The sequence below is a fragment of the Desmodus rotundus genome, chromosome 7, assembly GCF_022682495.2.
Source record: "Desmodus rotundus isolate HL8 chromosome 7, HLdesRot8A.1, whole genome shotgun sequence".
Taxonomy (NCBI): Eukaryota; Metazoa; Chordata; class Mammalia; order Chiroptera; family Phyllostomidae; genus Desmodus; species Desmodus rotundus.
Window position 1 is genome coordinate 13,602,796 of NC_071393.1, and position 17,257 is coordinate 13,620,052.

The 17,257-nt window shown below is 53.5% G+C and overlaps 1 long non-coding RNA gene and 3 gene segments (V, D, J or C); all 4 read right to left on the bottom strand.

Moving 5' to 3' along the window:
- LOC128781375 (immunoglobulin lambda variable 5-39-like) overlaps positions 1-17,257 on the bottom strand; it is a 591,472-nt gene that overhangs the window by 172,787 nt on the left and 401,428 nt on the right.
- Positions 1-17,257, bottom strand: part of LOC112310504 (immunoglobulin lambda variable 5-45-like) — a 715,836-nt gene that overhangs the window by 168,840 nt on the left and 529,739 nt on the right.
- The window catches only part of LOC139441033 (probable non-functional immunoglobulin lambda variable 11-55), a 511,832-nt gene that overhangs the window by 154,060 nt on the left and 340,515 nt on the right, over positions 1-17,257 (bottom strand).
- The window catches only part of LOC139441034 (uncharacterized), a 38,559-nt gene continuing 23,021 nt past the window's right edge, over positions 1,720-17,257 (bottom strand). For both annotated transcript variants that reach the window (XR_011651411.1, XR_011651412.1), the window contains exon 2: positions 1,720-1,800. This is a non-coding gene — a long non-coding RNA (uncharacterized lncRNA). The remainder of the gene's footprint in view (positions 1,801-17,257) is intronic.

A 17,257-nucleotide genomic window follows, 5' to 3' on the forward strand; every position in this document is an offset into this window, starting at 1 on the left:
CTTGCAGACAGAATGAGGACTCAGGCTATTTCAAAGCCGAGGGGCGAGGGTCCATCACCCCCTTTTTCCACAGCCCCCCGAGTCCTTCCCTGCGGTCCTCTTCCATGACCAGAGCCTGTCTTAGGTTGATCCTCCCTTGAGGATTCTTACCCGTCATTGGCTAACTGGCCAAGTTCAGGGCCAAGCAGGGTGAAGTGGGCAGAGGTGGCACTTCTGCCAGGGAGACAAGCTTTGTCTCCTTAGTGGCTTATGGTCCCAACTCTGACTCAGCCTTAACCATGAGGGGTTACAGCCTCTGAAACCAGGCAGGGCGGTTCCCAACACACCGGACACACCCAGCTCACCAAAGTCCACCTTCTAGTGCTGTTGTATCGCTTCACACATCACACAGGGACATTACACCACGTTTTCTCCCTCCGAAAACTGCTGCTAACATTGTCCTACATTTTCCTTTAACGTACATGATAAATCACAGCATACTCTGTTACTCTTCTTTTGCTTTAAACAATACGATAAAATGTTTCTGTTTATCCACGTGGTTACCTTTTCTGGTGCCTTTCATTTCTTTGCGGGGATTCCTATTTCTGTTTGGGTCATTCTCCTTCCATTGGAGGGTGGTCCTTTGTTCCTTCAGCATCAGTATCTGCTAGTGGTCGGTCCTGTACGTGGCCGTACATGTGAACAAGGGTGGTTCTCCCCGTTCTCAGAGGCATTTCTCCGGGTTGAGTGGAGAGTCGACAGCTTCTGTGTTGGTTGGTGTCTGTGTTCTGAAGACGTTGCTCCTGGTTCCTCCCGCTGCGTTCCTTCCGCTGAGAAAGCGGCTCCCCCGCCACGGGTCTTGCTGTGTGTGGAAGGCGACGTTTGCTCTGATGCTCTGTGATTGTCTCCACCACACGGGCTTGAGGGGTTTGGTTGTGAAGCGTGTGGGCGCTGTTTCCTTTATGTTTTCGGTACTTGGGGTATGTTGTGTTTCTTGGATCTGTGGGTTCCTAAAGTTCACCTAAACTAGAAGGGTTTTGGTCAATATTTCTTCAAACCATTTTCCTTTCTACTCTCCCCACCCCGCCCTTCACATCTGTTCAGAATCCCAGGCTGCTGTCAGATCCTGCGGCTTCAGGAGCTCAGACCAGGGGGACAGCTCTGGGGATCAATTCAGAGCAGTGGGCCCGTGAGTGACAAGCCTCCATCGTGTGGACATCCGGTGTCCTCACCGCTGCGTGTGTGTCTCCCTCTCTGTCCTTCCATTCAGGCCCTCTGTCCCTCCTCACACCCTGGCCTTGAAACCATAGGACATCCCGGTCCTGCCAGCCCTGAATGCACTCCTGCCCTCCCCGTGCAGAGCTGCGTGAGGGCCGGGAGGAGGGGGCAGCCTGGGGATCTCAGACCTGGGGCCTGAGTCAGACCAGGTCATGGCTTTGTCTCCGGACCTATTGTGGCTGAAAGACAGTGTGACACTGTCAGTGGTTTTTGTCTCACTTCCCCGCCTGCCTGTGTCACTGTGAGCTTTACCACTGCTGTCCCACGCTGCACAGTAGTAGTCAGCCTCGTCCTCAGCCCGGGCCCCGCTGATGCTCAGGGTGCTGGTGTCCCCTGAGCGAGAACTGGAGAATCGGTCTGGGATCCCTGAGGGCCGATTATTGTTACCATAGATGACCAGCACGGGGGCCTGGCCCGGCTTCTGCTGTATCCAGGTAGGATAGTAGCTTCTTACAGCCTGTCCCTGGCAGGTGATCCTGGCCGTCTGTCCTGGGGTCACAGACACTGCTTGGGGCTGAGTCACTTCAGAGGAGGCCACTGAACCTGTGAGAGAGGACAGGAGAGGTGAGTGTGAGGATGAGGGTGTCCTTCCCACACAGTTCACGTCCTCTGTGCTGAGAGAAGGTCAGGGCCAGGTTGCTCCCTGGTTTCCTTGGGGGCTTAGTCTTGGGACACAGCACCTGTGCAGAAAGTGAGGAGGGGGAGCAGAAGAGGGGTCCAGGCCATGGTAGAGGTGCTCCAGGATCTTCCTCTGATCCACAGCTGACAATATGCCTTCAGGGCCTCTTTTATCCTGTATAAGGGGTGCCATGCAAATCTACTTCCTTCCTCCTGAGTGGCACCCGCTGGGCAGAGAGCAGCTGGGGCCAGTGGAGGGTTTAAAGTTGGGTCCTCATGTCCAGGTCTGTGCCCAGGTTGCTCAGAGCTCTCTGTGGTGTTGAGTGAGACATGCTGACCCCTGACCGGCCCCTACACCCACACTTGGGCAGAGTCTCCTGTCTGGTGTAGGGGAGAAGGCTCAGTCCCCTGCAGGGATGAGATCACACTGCGCTGTCGGGTGGGGGTGCTGGAAGCAGGGATGGTAGGGACAGTGGTCAAGCTGGGGTAAGAGGCCGGAATTTCCTCCAGGGCCCAGGCAAAGTGGTCCTGTGCGTCTGGGGGAATTTTGAGTATGTTTTAAAAAATGGAGAAATCTTTTGCGTCTTGGTCTTAGCAAAAGTTCATAGTGTTCATAGAAATGCTAGATATGTAGAAACAAAGAAAGTGAATGGAAGCCCTTTAAAATTAAAAACTTAGTTCTACAAAAGGCCCTTTTATGGAGTTAATTTAAGAAAACAATAAAGTGGGAGAAAATGCTTGGCAATCCCAACCCATCAAGGAACTGTGTGTATAAGCTTCACACTAATTAATACGGAAAGGAAATGGCCCCAGCTGGGGGCTCCGTCGGTGAAGAGGTGTCCAAGTGCACCAGGGGTTCGGTCGATCGCTGGCTGAGGTGCACACAGGAGTCGCCAATGAGTGCACGGGTTGGGGGGGGCTAGGGGGGGCAATAGACGCGTGTTTTTCTCAAATCATTTAAAAAATTTAAAAAACAAACCAAACGAAATTCTTTTTGAAAATGGGCAAATGACATAAATAGAGAGTTGATGGAACAATATACAGATGTCAAAAAAACACACAAAAAATGTCCATCAGTAGCCCCCAGGGAAGGTAAATGAAAACCATGGTGAGACACCTGCACACCTGTGAGAGCGGATGAGACTGACCAGAGTACAAATCGGGGCAGCACCAAACACTGGGCCGGTGGCGAGAAGGGGGTCCGTCACGAGTCGCCGCAGGAGTGTGAGACGGCAGAGCCACAGCGGGAAACCAGCCGTGCGCTCAGTGTAACATGAACATGCAGGCACCATGCCCCCCAGGCACTGCAGCACTGGGCGTTTGTTTCAGAAAGTTAACACGTTATGTTTACATAGAAGCCCGTACACAAGTGTGCACAGCACCTGTCTCGTCCCCTCAGGCTGTGGTAACCAAACAGCACCGAGCTGCTTACAGTTGGAAGTCAGAGGGAGACAGAGAGACAGAGACACAGAGAGAGAGAGTCTCTGAACTTTGATCCCTGCAGACCAGAGCCCCTCCCATAACACTTGGTTTGTTTGGCTTTTGTTACTTCCTCAGAGTCCCCCTCTCCAAATACAGCTCCACTGGGAGGAGGGACTTCAACGGATGAGCTTCGGAAGATGCAAACGTTCAGTTCAGAGCAGCCCTTACACTCAGGAGCCCCAAACTGAACACACTGCACATGTCCTGGGGGGCGATGGTTAAGTGGCTTTGGCACATGAAAATCACAGAATCCTATTCAGCTCCCCCACAAAATTTGTGTACTACGGATACACACAACACCATTGACGAGTCTATGATGAAAACAATGAATGAATGACCAGTCACAAATGTTACGTTCTGTAGGATTCTATTTATACACAAGTTTTCAAACGACAGAATTTGAGAGATGAACCAGGGGATGGCTGCAGGGCTGAGGGACAGGGGAGGCTGTGGGTGGGGGGAGGTGGATGTTGTAAAAGGGGAACAGGACGAGTCCACATGCGATGGGACTGCGTGGAAACCTGACCGCTGTGGCGGGCGCATGAGCCTGCCCGTGGGACGGAAGTGCACAGCCGAGGCCCGTGTGGCTCAGGTGGTTGGAACGTTGTCCTGTAACTAAAAGGTTTGGGGTTCAGTCCCGGGTCTGGGTGCTGACGGGAGGCAACCCACCAATGCTTCTCTCCCACACTGAAGTTCCTCTCTCTCCCTTCTTTTCTCTCCCTTTCTCTGTCCCGGAAAGGAATGAAAACAAAGACGTTTGGGTAGGAAAATAAACAAACAAATAAATAAAGTGCATAACAACAAATTCACAAGCGCGCACACACACACACACAGAAGGCTGGGACCCGAATTTTTTAAAATATGCAAATATCTGATCAAATACTTCACCAAAAAAGAAGGTGCATGTGTGAAAATATCACCTGGAAGTCTGCTCACCTCCCCGGTCACTAAGGTGATGGAGACGACAGACAGACACAGAGACACATGCACCCCGTGCACCAGGAAGAACATGGAGAAAGGGGTGGGTGACCGGGGTCAGGTAACACAGGGTCATATGCTCTGGAGGGATGACACAGAACATGACTGAGGAGGAGAGACCCAGATGTCACCACAGTGACAGACAGACAGAGTGACAGTGTGAGAGGGGCAGAAGGCGCCGAGGGAAGGGGACAGCTCACCACACTCTCGCTTGCTGCCTGTCACTCCCTCAGCCACATCCCCTCCAGCTGCCTCCAAGGGCAGGGCCTGGGGCCTGTGTCTGCTGCTCCCTGGATTTTTTGTCAGCAGCTTTAATTGTCCCCTAACATACCAGCGACACTGGGCGATGTCCATTCTACAGACCCCAGCTTGAAGTCCTGGGATGAACCCCCAGATCATGGGACAGGACTGACCTGAACCGGGTCAGGTGAGTGCCCAGCCTTGCCGCTCACCTACCTGTGAGCAGCGGCCAAATCGCTGTGGTGCCCGCAGCTGCTCCGGGATGACTCTGTGGTGTCGGCGCAAGTGAAAGGCTCTGGTGTTTCAGTTCCCAGCAGAGTCAGCAGAATATCAGCCCTTCCACTAATCCTGTCTCCATCGCCCCGCAGATGCAGTTGAGGCCAGTGACCCACAGGGCAGAGACTGGAGGTAGGAGGTGGTTGACATATTTTCCACGTCAGCATTCCCATGCCCCATGCCCCATGTCCCAGTGACATTGTTTTGGCCTGTCCCTGGAAAACTCCTGTGGCCACCTGGGGAGCTTTCCTTGGCACCAGAGGCTGAGAATCTGGCACAGCTGGGGCACCCAGGCCATGCTCCACACGGGTCCAGCCCCAGAACTCCCAACAGGCCCCTGCTTCCCTCCCGGACCCAGCTCAGCTCCCACCAGTGGGTCAGGTCTCTGTCCTGGTTCCGCTGAGGGACAAGTGCTTCCTGCTGTACTCAGTCCTGACAGGACCCCTGCTTCACCCCAAGATGTCCTGAGTCAACACAGTCACTGTTCCCACTTCCAAGGTCACCCCTGGGACACCAAGGTCTGTGTTCCTTCCTTGAGCAGAGGCCCAAGATGGGAGCAAAGGGCCACATGGCTCCTGGGGACTCGGTCATGTCATCACAGCCACTCGCTCAGGGTTTTGTTCCTGTCTGGGCTGCTCGGGTCTCTCCCAGCGTCCTGCCTACAGCCCCGTATTGCAGGAAACAGGACGTTGCTTTGTCAAAATGACCGACGTTGTGACCATATCTGACTATACCACGTGGTAACCTGGGGAGGAAGTACGGGATGATGGGGTTTGCAAGGGAACATGTCTCAGGGTCCTGGGCAAGGACAGGGACCAGCATAGCTGAAGGCCCTGTGGGGCACGGGGACAGGGGATGGAGATTTGGGCCTCACTTCCCTTTTGTCTGTTTCACTGTGGTGTAAGTGAAAAGGCCATCGTGTGCATGGCTCTCACCACAGATGTACTCAGCCTCGTCCTCAGACTGGACGTGGGAGATGGTTAGGTAGGGGTCGGCCCCAGAGCTGGAGCCCGAGAAGCGCTCAGGGATCCCGTCCCCCTTGCTGTGACTCCCATCGCTCTTAATGTACATCATGTACCAAGGGCCGTTTCCAGGTCTCTGCTGATACCAGCGAATGGTGTAGGTGCTGTACTCACTGCTGAGGGTGCAGGTGAGCTGGGCTGAGGCCCCCAGGGAGGCAGAGGCAGACGGGGGCTGGGTCAGCACAGGCTCAGCACAGAGACCTGCAAACTCAAAACATAGGGATGATGTCGAATGAGCCCAGACTGGACAGATGCCCCTTGGGACTGGGCTTGGAAGGAAACTATTGGGGAGTGGGACCCCTGAGAGCCAAGGATGCTCTGACCTGTGGCAGGAGGTAGAAGGGGGTTCAGTCCATGGTGGGAGGGGCTTCCAGGAGCTCTGCCCTGAGGCTGCTCAGCTGGCACTGGCCTGTCCAAGCCCCTGTCTTATCCTCTCCTTGTAGCTCAAGAGGGAGGAGCATGAATGCAAATCTGTCTCAGCCCCAAGCCTGACAAGCTTCCTGATGGCAATTTCCTGAGGTCAGAGGTACGGCCAGGTGTTGTTTCATTAAGAGTTGATGTTACTCAATAAATTACCTTGAAAGGAGTATCAGTCACACCCTTTGCCCATAGATAGTCCAGGGGACCTGGACTATCTATGATCCCAGGGCAAGACCCACAGTGCCCCCTGGTGCCCCCAGGATGAATGTCATTCTCCATGTGAGTAGCTGAACCTATTGACTACTTGGAGGCCTTAATAGGTGCCAGACGGTTGGTGAGCTTTTCACATGCACCCCTCACTGGATATCGTACTTGTGCAATATGATCCTTCTGCTGCAGGCACCGTCCGATGAGCCGGGCGCAGTCCTGGCAGATTTAGGATTTTCCCAGAGTCCCCCAGACAGTGATGCTGAGTCAAGGCTCCAATCCAGGAGCCAGACCTCAGAGCTTGACCTTTGAATCCCCTCCCTGCCTGGCCCCTCTCCATGTCCCTTATCCTGCTCCTGCCCCATCCCAGGTTCCAGCCCCATGAGCCCCTGAGCACAGCCCTGCCTTCTGCACCCAGGGCTCCGCCTCCCTGAGTCTGCTGTGAAGCGGGCTCAGATCTTCACGGTGTGGAGTCTGCTTCCCAGGGGAACCCGGGTCTCTCTGGGCACAGAGGTTGGGACATTTCCACCACGGCAGATGGCAACGCGAGACCTTGGGGTTCAGGTTGGGATCCTTGGGAGAACTAAATCAGAATTCCTTTTTTTAACATTGTCAAGGCCATTGAGGTTGGATGACTGTCAGAACAGGAAGAGAGATCTTTCAATATTAACATATAGGATTGGCAGGTGCGCTGTTACCTAAGGTCTCAAACAAATGTATTTTTTTTCTCAGCCAATACTGCTGTGAATATAATAATATAATGTAATTAATTCACCTGGGAAATGCTGGAGGCGCTGTACTTGGAGATGATGGTTCAGCCCTCAGGGATTCATGTGCACAGACAGACAGACCCCTGACTCACTCCTCCCAGTTTGGTCTGAGAGACAGTGGAGAGGGGACCAGGGTACAGTGCCTCTGACATGCCCACCGCTGTCCCCAGCTGAGGGGAGCATAGCAGCTCCTCTCTGCCCTTCCCACCCCGGGGTGTCCACTGCTCACAGTCACACCTCCGGGGCCCCCATGGGGCCCGCTGGCTACCCCTGCAGGCCAGTGCTCACACCTGTGCTGTGGGTTTCCTGACCACCTGGGAGGTCACCTGTGAGTGCCATCCTGGGAGATTTCACCTTAAACCGTGATCTGTGTTGTGCGTTCGGTAAATGTATCTCTTTGTAGAGAATAGCAAGTGATCCCACATCAATGAAATCCATCTATTATCCTCCTTCCCTCCAGATCTCTGCACGGAATACACCCTTATGGCTGTATTCATGTTCACGAAAATGATCTGCCCACCGATGGGTCTTTAGTTCAAAATTGTTTACAAACATATCACAGACTGTGTGATCATTACACAGGTGATACAAATGGGCTCAATGTTTCAGAGTCGTGTTTAAAACTGTGCTTGTATTTACTGCCTGTCTGTGAGGACAGAAGTGAGGACACGGGATGCAGTAATTTCCTCTTTCTGGCCCCATGTACCTGGCTGGGGTGCAGTGTGCAGCAGACATTCCTGCCCAGGAGGCTCTGGTCCTGGGACCCGTCCCCCGTTCCTTCCTGATGACTGTCTTCTGCACTGGAGGGTCAGTGTCATTCTCCCCCGCCTGCACCCCAACGGGCACATGTCACCCATCTGACCTGCTCTGTCCCATGTGGTGTCCGCAAGCCACATGCAGTTACTGAGGATGAGTTGTGGGCGGTCCCAGGAGAGAGGTGCTGTGGTTTGAAATGCCCACCAGATGTTTATGATTTATTATAAAATAATGTGAAATTATCAATATTTAACATTTAATTTGTACTCATATTTTCCACTACTGGAGTGAACCACAATATTTTGCACCCACTGACGCAAGAAACAGACGTTCGGAGACTTTCACGATGTTTACAGAGATGTTACTTTAATGGCCAACTCTTTTAACCTGCGCAGGGGCGGACTCTCGATGTGTCCCGGAGACACGGTGCTCAGAAGAGCTGCAGATGAGAGCCGCCCCGAGCGCTCACAGGCTAGCCCTTTTATACACGCGCGAAGCAAGCAAGCAAGTTACAAAAGCAGATGTGGCAGTTAGCAATTGGCTATTATTTCTTGGCACACTCAGGGTTGGTTACCAGGACAGGGGAGATGTTCACAAGAATAAAATGTTCTCTTAAGCTGCTGTTACAACAAATATATTATGGAAATGAATCCCACCCGTTTCCTGTCCTCCTGGTGTCACTAGACCTGAGTCACACTCAGAGAAAATGCTGAAGGGGTGCGGGGGGGCCCTTCCCTGCCACCATCCCGTTTGCCAGTGATGGCTGAGCTGAGTCCAGCCAGGGGCGTGCAGCTGTGGTGGCGGGTTTGTGTCTGACCTGACTGGGCACCTAGGGGGATGTCACAGTGTCCTCTATACTGGTTGGCTCCATTCCGAGTCCCAGGTGGCCTTGGAGCCTGGGGCCTTAGGAGCTCAGCTGAGCTCGCAGCTTCTGGGGATTAATCCAGGACATTTGCCAAGGAGCGGCCCAGTCACAATACCATGGAAATTGTAGGACCGTTACTTCTGGACACAGGTCTCTGGTGTTCTATCCTCTTGTCACTCCTCTATGAGAAGTGACACTGGGACAGACACACACTGGGACAGCCTGGTCCTGCCGCCTGAATCTACCCTCTGCACAGCTGCCTGAGGCTGGGAGGAGGGGCTGCTGGGAGAGCTGAGAAATGGGACCCTGGGACAAACAATCTCATGACTTTGCCCACAGTCCTCGTGGGACTAGAGGAGAGTGTGACACAGAAGGAGGTTTTTGTCTCATTTCCCTGTCAGCCTGTGTCACTGTGAGTTTTACTACCGCTGTCCCACACCTCACAGTAGTAGTCAGCCTCGTCCTGGGCCTGGGCCCCGCTAATGGTCAGGGTGGCCGTGTTCCCCGAGTTGGAGCCTGAGAATCGGTCAGGGATCCCTGAGGGCCGGCTGCTATCACCATAGATGACCATTACAGGGGCCTGGCCAGGCTTCTGCTGGTACCACTGCACACCCTTACTTCCAATGCTGTTTCCCCCACAGGTGATCCTGGCCGTCTGTCCCGGCTGCACCGACACTGAGGGCGGCTGTGTCAGCTCATAGGAGGCCACAGACCCTGCAAGAGATGAAAGCAGAGGTGACATTCCAGCTGTGGGAGCAATAGGTGGAAACCAACCCCTGCCTGACCTGCACTGAGCTCCTGGCAGGCATTCTCGGGGCCCCCAGGACTCCCCCACTCATCAGTCTCAGCCTCAGCGGCCTGTGGGCCTGGCTGGTGGGTGGCACTGTGGACAGTTAGAGGACCCCAGTCACTCAGACTCAGAGAGCACAGTGGAGTCCAGCCCCACCAGCCCCACCTCCACCTGCAAAGTCCAGAGCTTCCTGCCCCACAGGCAGTGCCCTGCTCAGCCAGAGTCAGGATCAGGCTTGTCCAGGTCCCAGGGTCTGGGGGAGGGTGGAGGCCTGGGCGCAGCACCTGTGCAGTGAGCGAGGAGGCCAAGGAGGAGAGGGGTCCAGGTCATGGTGGAGGTGCCCCACTTCTGCTCCCTGAGGCCCAAGGCTGGGCAGCTTTCCTCCCAGGCCTCTCTTATCCCCTTGCTGCAGGGAGAGCTGCTGGGTATGCAAATCAGCCAGGGCTCAGGGGAGCTGCCTGAGAGCTGTGTGGTTCCTGATGGGTGTTCAGCCTGAGAGTCTCAGGGAAGGGAGGGGAGGCCCCTGCAGACCCCACCTCAGACCAGGGGATCCGGCTCATCCTCTGGTGCCACAGAGTGGGGCTGACATCTCCACCCCAGACTGTCTCATGGCCTCACTCCTGTGCTGGCCTGGCCAGAGACGAGCTAGAGGTGACGTCTGTCTGCATGTTCTGAACCCACTAGAGAGCGTTAACTGTAGTGGAGACGATGAGGTCTGATCAGGGTCCCACCCCAGTGACAGTGTGTGAGCATCAGAGCTGAATGACATCCCCACCTTGCTCAGGGCACAAGGAGCACTTGGAGCCCCTGAGATGCCATCACTTCAAGTCAGTTCCAGCTCCTGGGACAGGACATATATCTGTGCCCCATGCCCCTAGTGTGCGCTAGTGCCAGGGTCAGCCCCAGGGATAGAGCCGGTGTGGCAGTTACAGAGTGTGAGCACGAATGTGGTGGCTGGACAGGAGTGAATTACCCGGACCTGAGGTGGATAAATGACCAATTCTACAGGAACCCACTTTGAGAGACTCAGTCAGAATGTTCCATCATGCGTCTCAAAGTTAATACTGTAGAAAACTTACCACTCTTTTTAAAGATATGACATGGTGCTTAATGTTCCCATTGTTTTACCACAATTAAATATTTTAATTATTAATAAATGGACTGATAGTTTCAAAACATAAATTATAATAATTCCCCTGCATGGTAGAATTCCTCAAGCCCAGGCCCTCCCACTCTCCAGGAGGCTCTGCCAGGTGGTCTCTGCTGCCCCCTGGTGGCCTCCAACCAGGGCTGCTGGAGGAGCAGGTGTGTCCTGGGTCCAGGTGCAGAGTCTGAACCTATGCTCAGGTGGTAACTCCCTGATCCTCGGACTGCTGGTCCCAAAGGGGGTTGCTGTTCTCTACATAACCACCACCAGCCTCAAGACCAGGCACAAGCAGCTCAGATCGCCAATGGAAGTACCAACAGGCTCACTGGGAGGATGAGGGGTGGTGGGGCCCACCTCAAGCATCTCTGACATATCCCTTGGATGGCTGTGTGATTCTGGGGCTTGCACAGGGGACAAGGAACACAGGGACTGCCTCTCACTGATGCCCACCGCTAGTGCAGGTTGAAAACAGGGCGCTAGTGGCAATTGGTCCAAAGACTGAGACAGGAGACCCTCACCCAGCATCAGTGACTCAGCCCCACTCTGTCTGCCAGACACTGCCTCCTGGGTAAGACGTGTGAATGGGACCAGTCCTGCCTCTCACATGCCAGTGTGCAATGGGAGCACCTGGGGGACATGCTGTTTCGGGTGACACAGCACCATCTCTGCCACCTTCTAGGTGAATGTTTTCTCCCTTCCTGATTTAACAGCCACACGATTGCTCTTCCCGGGTCCCTCTTGGCCAGTTTTGACTATGTAGCTCAGTCTTCATACATGGGTGTAGGTGTCAGCTGGCTCTTTTCCTGAGAAGTTTAGCTTTGTACAGGAAGAAACAAACTATGTTTGTGCAGCTCCTGTCCCCTTGACCCTGGGTGTGACAGCTGAGCTGCAGCGGCCATGCTGAGGTCCATCTGCAACAAGAAGGAGAGCAGAGCCTTCATTGCAGTGATGTCGGTAGAGAAAGTGAGAGACGTTAGGACCTCACAGGGCTGGTGGGCGTCTGCAGAACAACCATCCGACCCAGACTCATTGCTGCAGGAGGAAAAGATCTCCTGTCTGCCCACGTCTCTCATTGTCGGGTGTGTGTTTTGAATTAAAAAAATTCCCGACTACTGAGGAAAATAATAGGCTAATAAATTAATAAAAAGTAAGTATAATTATAGGGAAATAACTGTACAGCTGCTGTAGTATTCAGAGAATTAGATGAGATCAGACAAGAATGGTCAGGCAAGTCCTGTGTGGGGACAGGCTGCAGGGGTCTCTCTGGAGGGGACCCTGGAGCAGCGATCATAGTGGGAAAAGGAAGCAGTAGGAGGACGTGAGTGTGGGGACAGCAGGGTCCATGCCCTGGGGGAAGGGTCTGGTCTGTCTGAGCAGGAAGGACAGTGAGAAGCTAAGGTGGTTATGGTGCAAACCAGGTCGGCCCCATGTGACATAAATCTGTAGCATTAAGGGAGGAGGGGCAGGACAGATGTCACACTGAGCTCACACACCTGGCCCAGGAGTCAGAGCAGCTGAAGGGGGACCCAGGGGAGGGAGGAGCCACTGCACTGTGACCTCTGTCCTGTGTCAGCCAGGTGACCCGAGCAGGTGACCCACCAGGACTGTCCCTACACAGGGGCTGCTGCTTCCCTTCCTGGTTTGCACAGGAAGTCACACGGGACCTTGTCTTGTGACACAGAGAATTCTGACAGCACTTCTCTCCTGCTGCCAAAGTTCCAACTTGTGAGAAAATGTCACATTGGAACTGAACTAGGTATGAGTGAGGCACCTGAGTTTATCATAACAGGTTCCTCTTCCTCTCAAAACTTTGAGGTAACGTTGTCATAACTTTACTTTATCATGTATTATAAACCACAACACACACTGTTGTAGGCTTTTTGCATTAAACAGTGATGTATTTTGCGGAATAATATGACAAAACATTTCATATTTGTCCACGTGGTAATCATACCTGATGCCGTTAATTTCTCTGTGTAGATTCCCATTTCTCTGTGTCCTGGGCATGTCCGCTGCCCTTTCTGGGTCAGAGCGTCCGCAGGTGTCAGTTCTCCAAGTTTCTGTACATCTGAGAAAGTTCAACTTTGCTTCCTGTTTTGGAAGATATTTTCACTGGGGAAAGACTTGAAAATGGAGAGGTTTTTGTTTTAGTTTTGTTGTTGCTGATAGTTTTCTAGTGACTCTGCTCCCCTGTCCCTTTGTCTGTGTTGTTTCCAGGGAGACCTCTGCCCGGATCCCTCTGCTTCATCCTCTCCGTGGACGGGCCTCGGGTCTCTGAGGCTTTGTTGTCAGCACTGGACCAGGAATTTGACTGTGATGGGTGTTGATGTTTCCTGTGTGTTTTGTACTTCAGTGTTGCTGAGGTTCTTGGATTTGTAGGATCTCAGTTTTCACTGAAATGGGTACATTTTTGGCCAGTATTTCCTTAAATATTTTTTCTACCTCCCCCAAACGTCTCTGCTTCAAAGACTGCAATCACGGCACGTGAGGCTCCCTCATGCCCTCCAGCACATGATGCTTCTGTGTGTGTGTTCAGTGAGGTTTGTGACTGTGGTCTTGTCTCCTCTCTGCAGTGTCTCCTCCACGTCATCTATTCACTGGGTCCTCTGGGGCGGTGAACCGGCCATCAGTCCCATCAGGGTCATTTGTCTCAGACGCTGCAGTTTCCGCATCTGTGTGCTGACTTGGCCGTGGTGTTCGTCCTCCTGGTCTGCAGCTCCCGCGTTCCAGCGTTCCCCTGCCCACCGGAACCAGGGAACACGGGTTTCATAAAATCCATCACTGACCCCTCAGTCACGGGTGACATTTCACAGCAAGGACGATTGGCTGATTTTGTTGCTTATCAGAGCTCGTATTTTCTTGCTTCCAATCAGGAATATTTGATGCGACACCGGACTTGGTGAATATTCCCTTGTTGGTGAACAATACTTGTGTTTCTATGTGTGTTTTGTCTGCTGTTCCAGGTTATTGCGGATTCATTCGAGTTAATGCAAACAGTTGGATCCTTCGTCAGTTGTGCTCACACGTTCGCAGGTGGGACCACAGCAGGGAGGAGTCGGGTGCTAATTTCCCACTTCAAGGCTCAGCTCTCTGACAGGTCTGTCTGGTGTCCTTATGAGGTCTTGTCCTCTCTGACTGTGGGACAAGTGTTTGTTCTGATTGTGTGTGTGAGCTCGGCAGGTGGTTTCTCGTGTCTCTGGGTGGTTCTCTGTGGCCTCAGGGGGTCTCCTCACACTGTGTGTGTTATAGAACAGACCCAGGGTGGACGATATACCATTACCAAATGGACCCAATCTTCCTCCTGGGTCCCCTGTACTAGGTTCACCTTGCCCATCACCAGCAAATTATAGCTCTCAATGTCAGAGATTGGTGAAAAGGAAAGGAATTATTTATTCACAAGTTATACAGTCTTAGAGGAATAATTTAATGTCTTCATTGACATCCCAAAGTCCCTAAGAATATGCATGAAGCCACAGTCTTTCCTTCCCCCTCTGCCAGGTCGGGGTACCATATCTCAGATAAAGAATTAGAGGTCCGTGGCTCAGGTAGCCTCTGGTTCTTAGCAGTAATCCATGGCCGGCCTCCCTCGGTTCCCAGCACCATCAGCTGTGTAGCTGCAGCGATCTCCAGTTCTTAATCCAAACCCACGCGGCACCTTCTGCTGGCCAATCAGCAAGAGTCCTGTCACCCCTTTCCTTCCTGCAGCGTCTCCCCTTCATGCTTCCTCATCGCTAAGGGAGAGCTCTGCATCGCTGCCACATCCTTTTTCCGTCTTCCTAAGCTGCGTGGCAAAGGGAACCCCAAAGCCACTGGGTTCCAAACTTTTTCATGGCTGCCACTCCTGGGTTTAATCCCTGTGCCATTCTTCCTCTGCAGCCCCATTTCCGACTCCTCCCACAAGCGGCTACATCTGCCAGCATTCCAGTACCTTTCCAGCTTTTCTGAGCTGCCACAGTAAGTCCAGGCAGGTGAGGCCCCATGGCATGGTGCCAAACATCTCCAAGCTCTCAGGCAGGTGCAGGGGCTCCAACCAGGGGAGCTGCCTCCTGGGAGCTCCATCCTGGGTTGAAGTCACTCCCATCTCCCTGGCTCAAAGCAAGGCCACAGCCATTTAACGTATCCATGAAACCAGGTACAGTCATAGACATGCTAAATGACCCTGCCTGAGGTAATCTGCAAAACTGTTGCTGTGCAGAACAACTCTCATTGGCCCTGTTCCATGTGTCCCATCCCTTAGTTCAGACTTGTGGGGGTGAGGGCATCCTATATTTTTAATATTTCCTGGACACCCTGAGTTCTGGACCCCAGTATAAATCCCTCGTTGTGGGGGGCCCTGGCTGCACCCTGTTGCATGTGCTGATCAGATTCAGGAAATGGGCAGTCAGTTCCCTGGAGGCACACAGGGGATGGAGAACCTCATGCAGAGGGTTTGTGGGTGATCTATCTGGAGTAAACATGAGAGTTAAGAGTGGGGACCTGCAACGGGGTGACAAGTGAGGACTCAGGTGTAAAATCCTGACCCTGAGACACCCTCTGAGAGGGGTGTGGCCTTGCAGGGTTGGTCCTCTCCACTAGGAGCACTTCCCTGTGAGGGGAGAGCTGGGAGCTGCCAGGACCCAGCAGGGGAGGGAGGGAGGGTCAGCCCTGAGGAGGGGATGCAGGTGGATCCTCAGCAGCCCCTCTACAGGTTTTGCTCTGTTCAGAAGACAGGCAGGCTGCCAGGACGTCCTGGGGCCTCCTGAGCTTCTTGGAGATGGGTAGTTCTGGGGATAAGTCCAGGACCTCTGACCAATGAAGGGCCCAGTCGCCTTTACAAGGATTATCAAGGATAACTAGCCCTGGATGTGTGTCCTGGTCTGTTGTCCTTCCACTCCCGCCCTCTGTCTGTAACTCACAGCAGGCCCTGGAAACACCAGGTCCTCCCCGTCCTGTGAGACTGAACCCCTGCTCTGCCACCCTCTGCACAGCTGCCTGAGGCTGAGGAGGGGCAGCCTGAGATCTGAGGTCTGGGGACCTGGGCCAGACCTGCTCATGGCTTTGTCTCCTGTCCTATTTGGGCTGGAGGAGAGTGTGACACAGAAGGGGAAGGGGGTTTGTGTCTCACTTCCCTGTTGGCCTGTGTCACTGTGAGGATTATCACTGCTGTCAGCTGAGAGACAATGATAGTCAGCCTCGTCCTCGGCCAGGGCCCCGCTGATGGTCAGGGTGGCCGTCTTCCCTGAGCTAGAGCCAGCGAATCTGTCAGGGATCCCTGAGGGTCGCTTGCTGTCCTCATAAATGACCAGCACAGGGGCCTGGCCTGGCTTCTGCTGGTACCAGTAAGTATATTTTTTATCCAGTAAATCCCCGGTGCAGGTGATCCTGGCCGTCTCTCCCAAGGCCACTGACAAGGGAGACGACTGGGTCAGTTCGTAGGAGGCCACAGAGCCTGTAAAGGAGGAGAGGGGAGGGGGTTGAAGATAAAGAACCGAGACCAGCAGGTTCTGCCTTGGGACTGTGCTGGACTGAGCTCAGGGTTTGGGGCAGGTCCAGCTCGGGGTCCCCGGGGGCCTGAGCCTGCAGGCAGGGCCTGTGAGGAAGCACCTGTGCAGAGGGTGAGGAGGGGGAGCAGGAGCAGGGTCCAGGCCATGGCGGTGGCGTCTCGGGTTCTGCTCTGTGCCCACAGCTGAGGTTGGTCTCTGGGACTCTCTTATCCTTTGCCAGGGGCTCCTCATGCAAATCTCCCTCCTTCCCTCCTTGGCCTCCCTGACAAGGGCAGTGGGGCAGAGTGTAGGTGGGCTCAGGGAGCATTTAAATTCAAGCCCTCACTCCCAGGCCTGTACCCAGTCTTCCCATCTCTGTCTGATCCCCGGTACCTCCTTGGGCTGGGGGCAACCGTCCGTCATCCTCTCTGGTGAGGAGGTCATCCGTGGATGGGGCGAACTGATAGGGACAGGGGTCCTGCTGGGGTATGAGAGGCCACATTCCATGATCACACACTGTGACATGGGTCACATATGTTCCAAGAGAAAAATCTCCTTATCTTTTGTGGAAAACACATATAGTTTTTGGGAGATGTAGAGATTTGCAGAGTATCTTGATGACAGCAGGCGCAGACTCACTGAAGGAAGAATGATCAGACCACCCAGGACAGCCCCGCCGCTGTTTCTGTGCTTGGCAGTGTTGTCGAAAGAGGATGAAGAGGAGAAGAAGTGCGAAAAAAGATTTGCAAACTAAATATCAAATGAAAAATTACTCCCAGAGTATAGAAAGAACTCTTAAAACTAAAGAGTGGAAAGATAACTAACTGATTGAACACCTTTAGAGACCGGAAAATGGTTTCTGAACAAGAACAGACAGGTCCTGGAAGAGACAGAAAATGGCAACAAGAACATGGAAAGATGCTCCTCCTTAGCCAGCAGGGAAATGCAAGTTAAAATATCGGGGAGA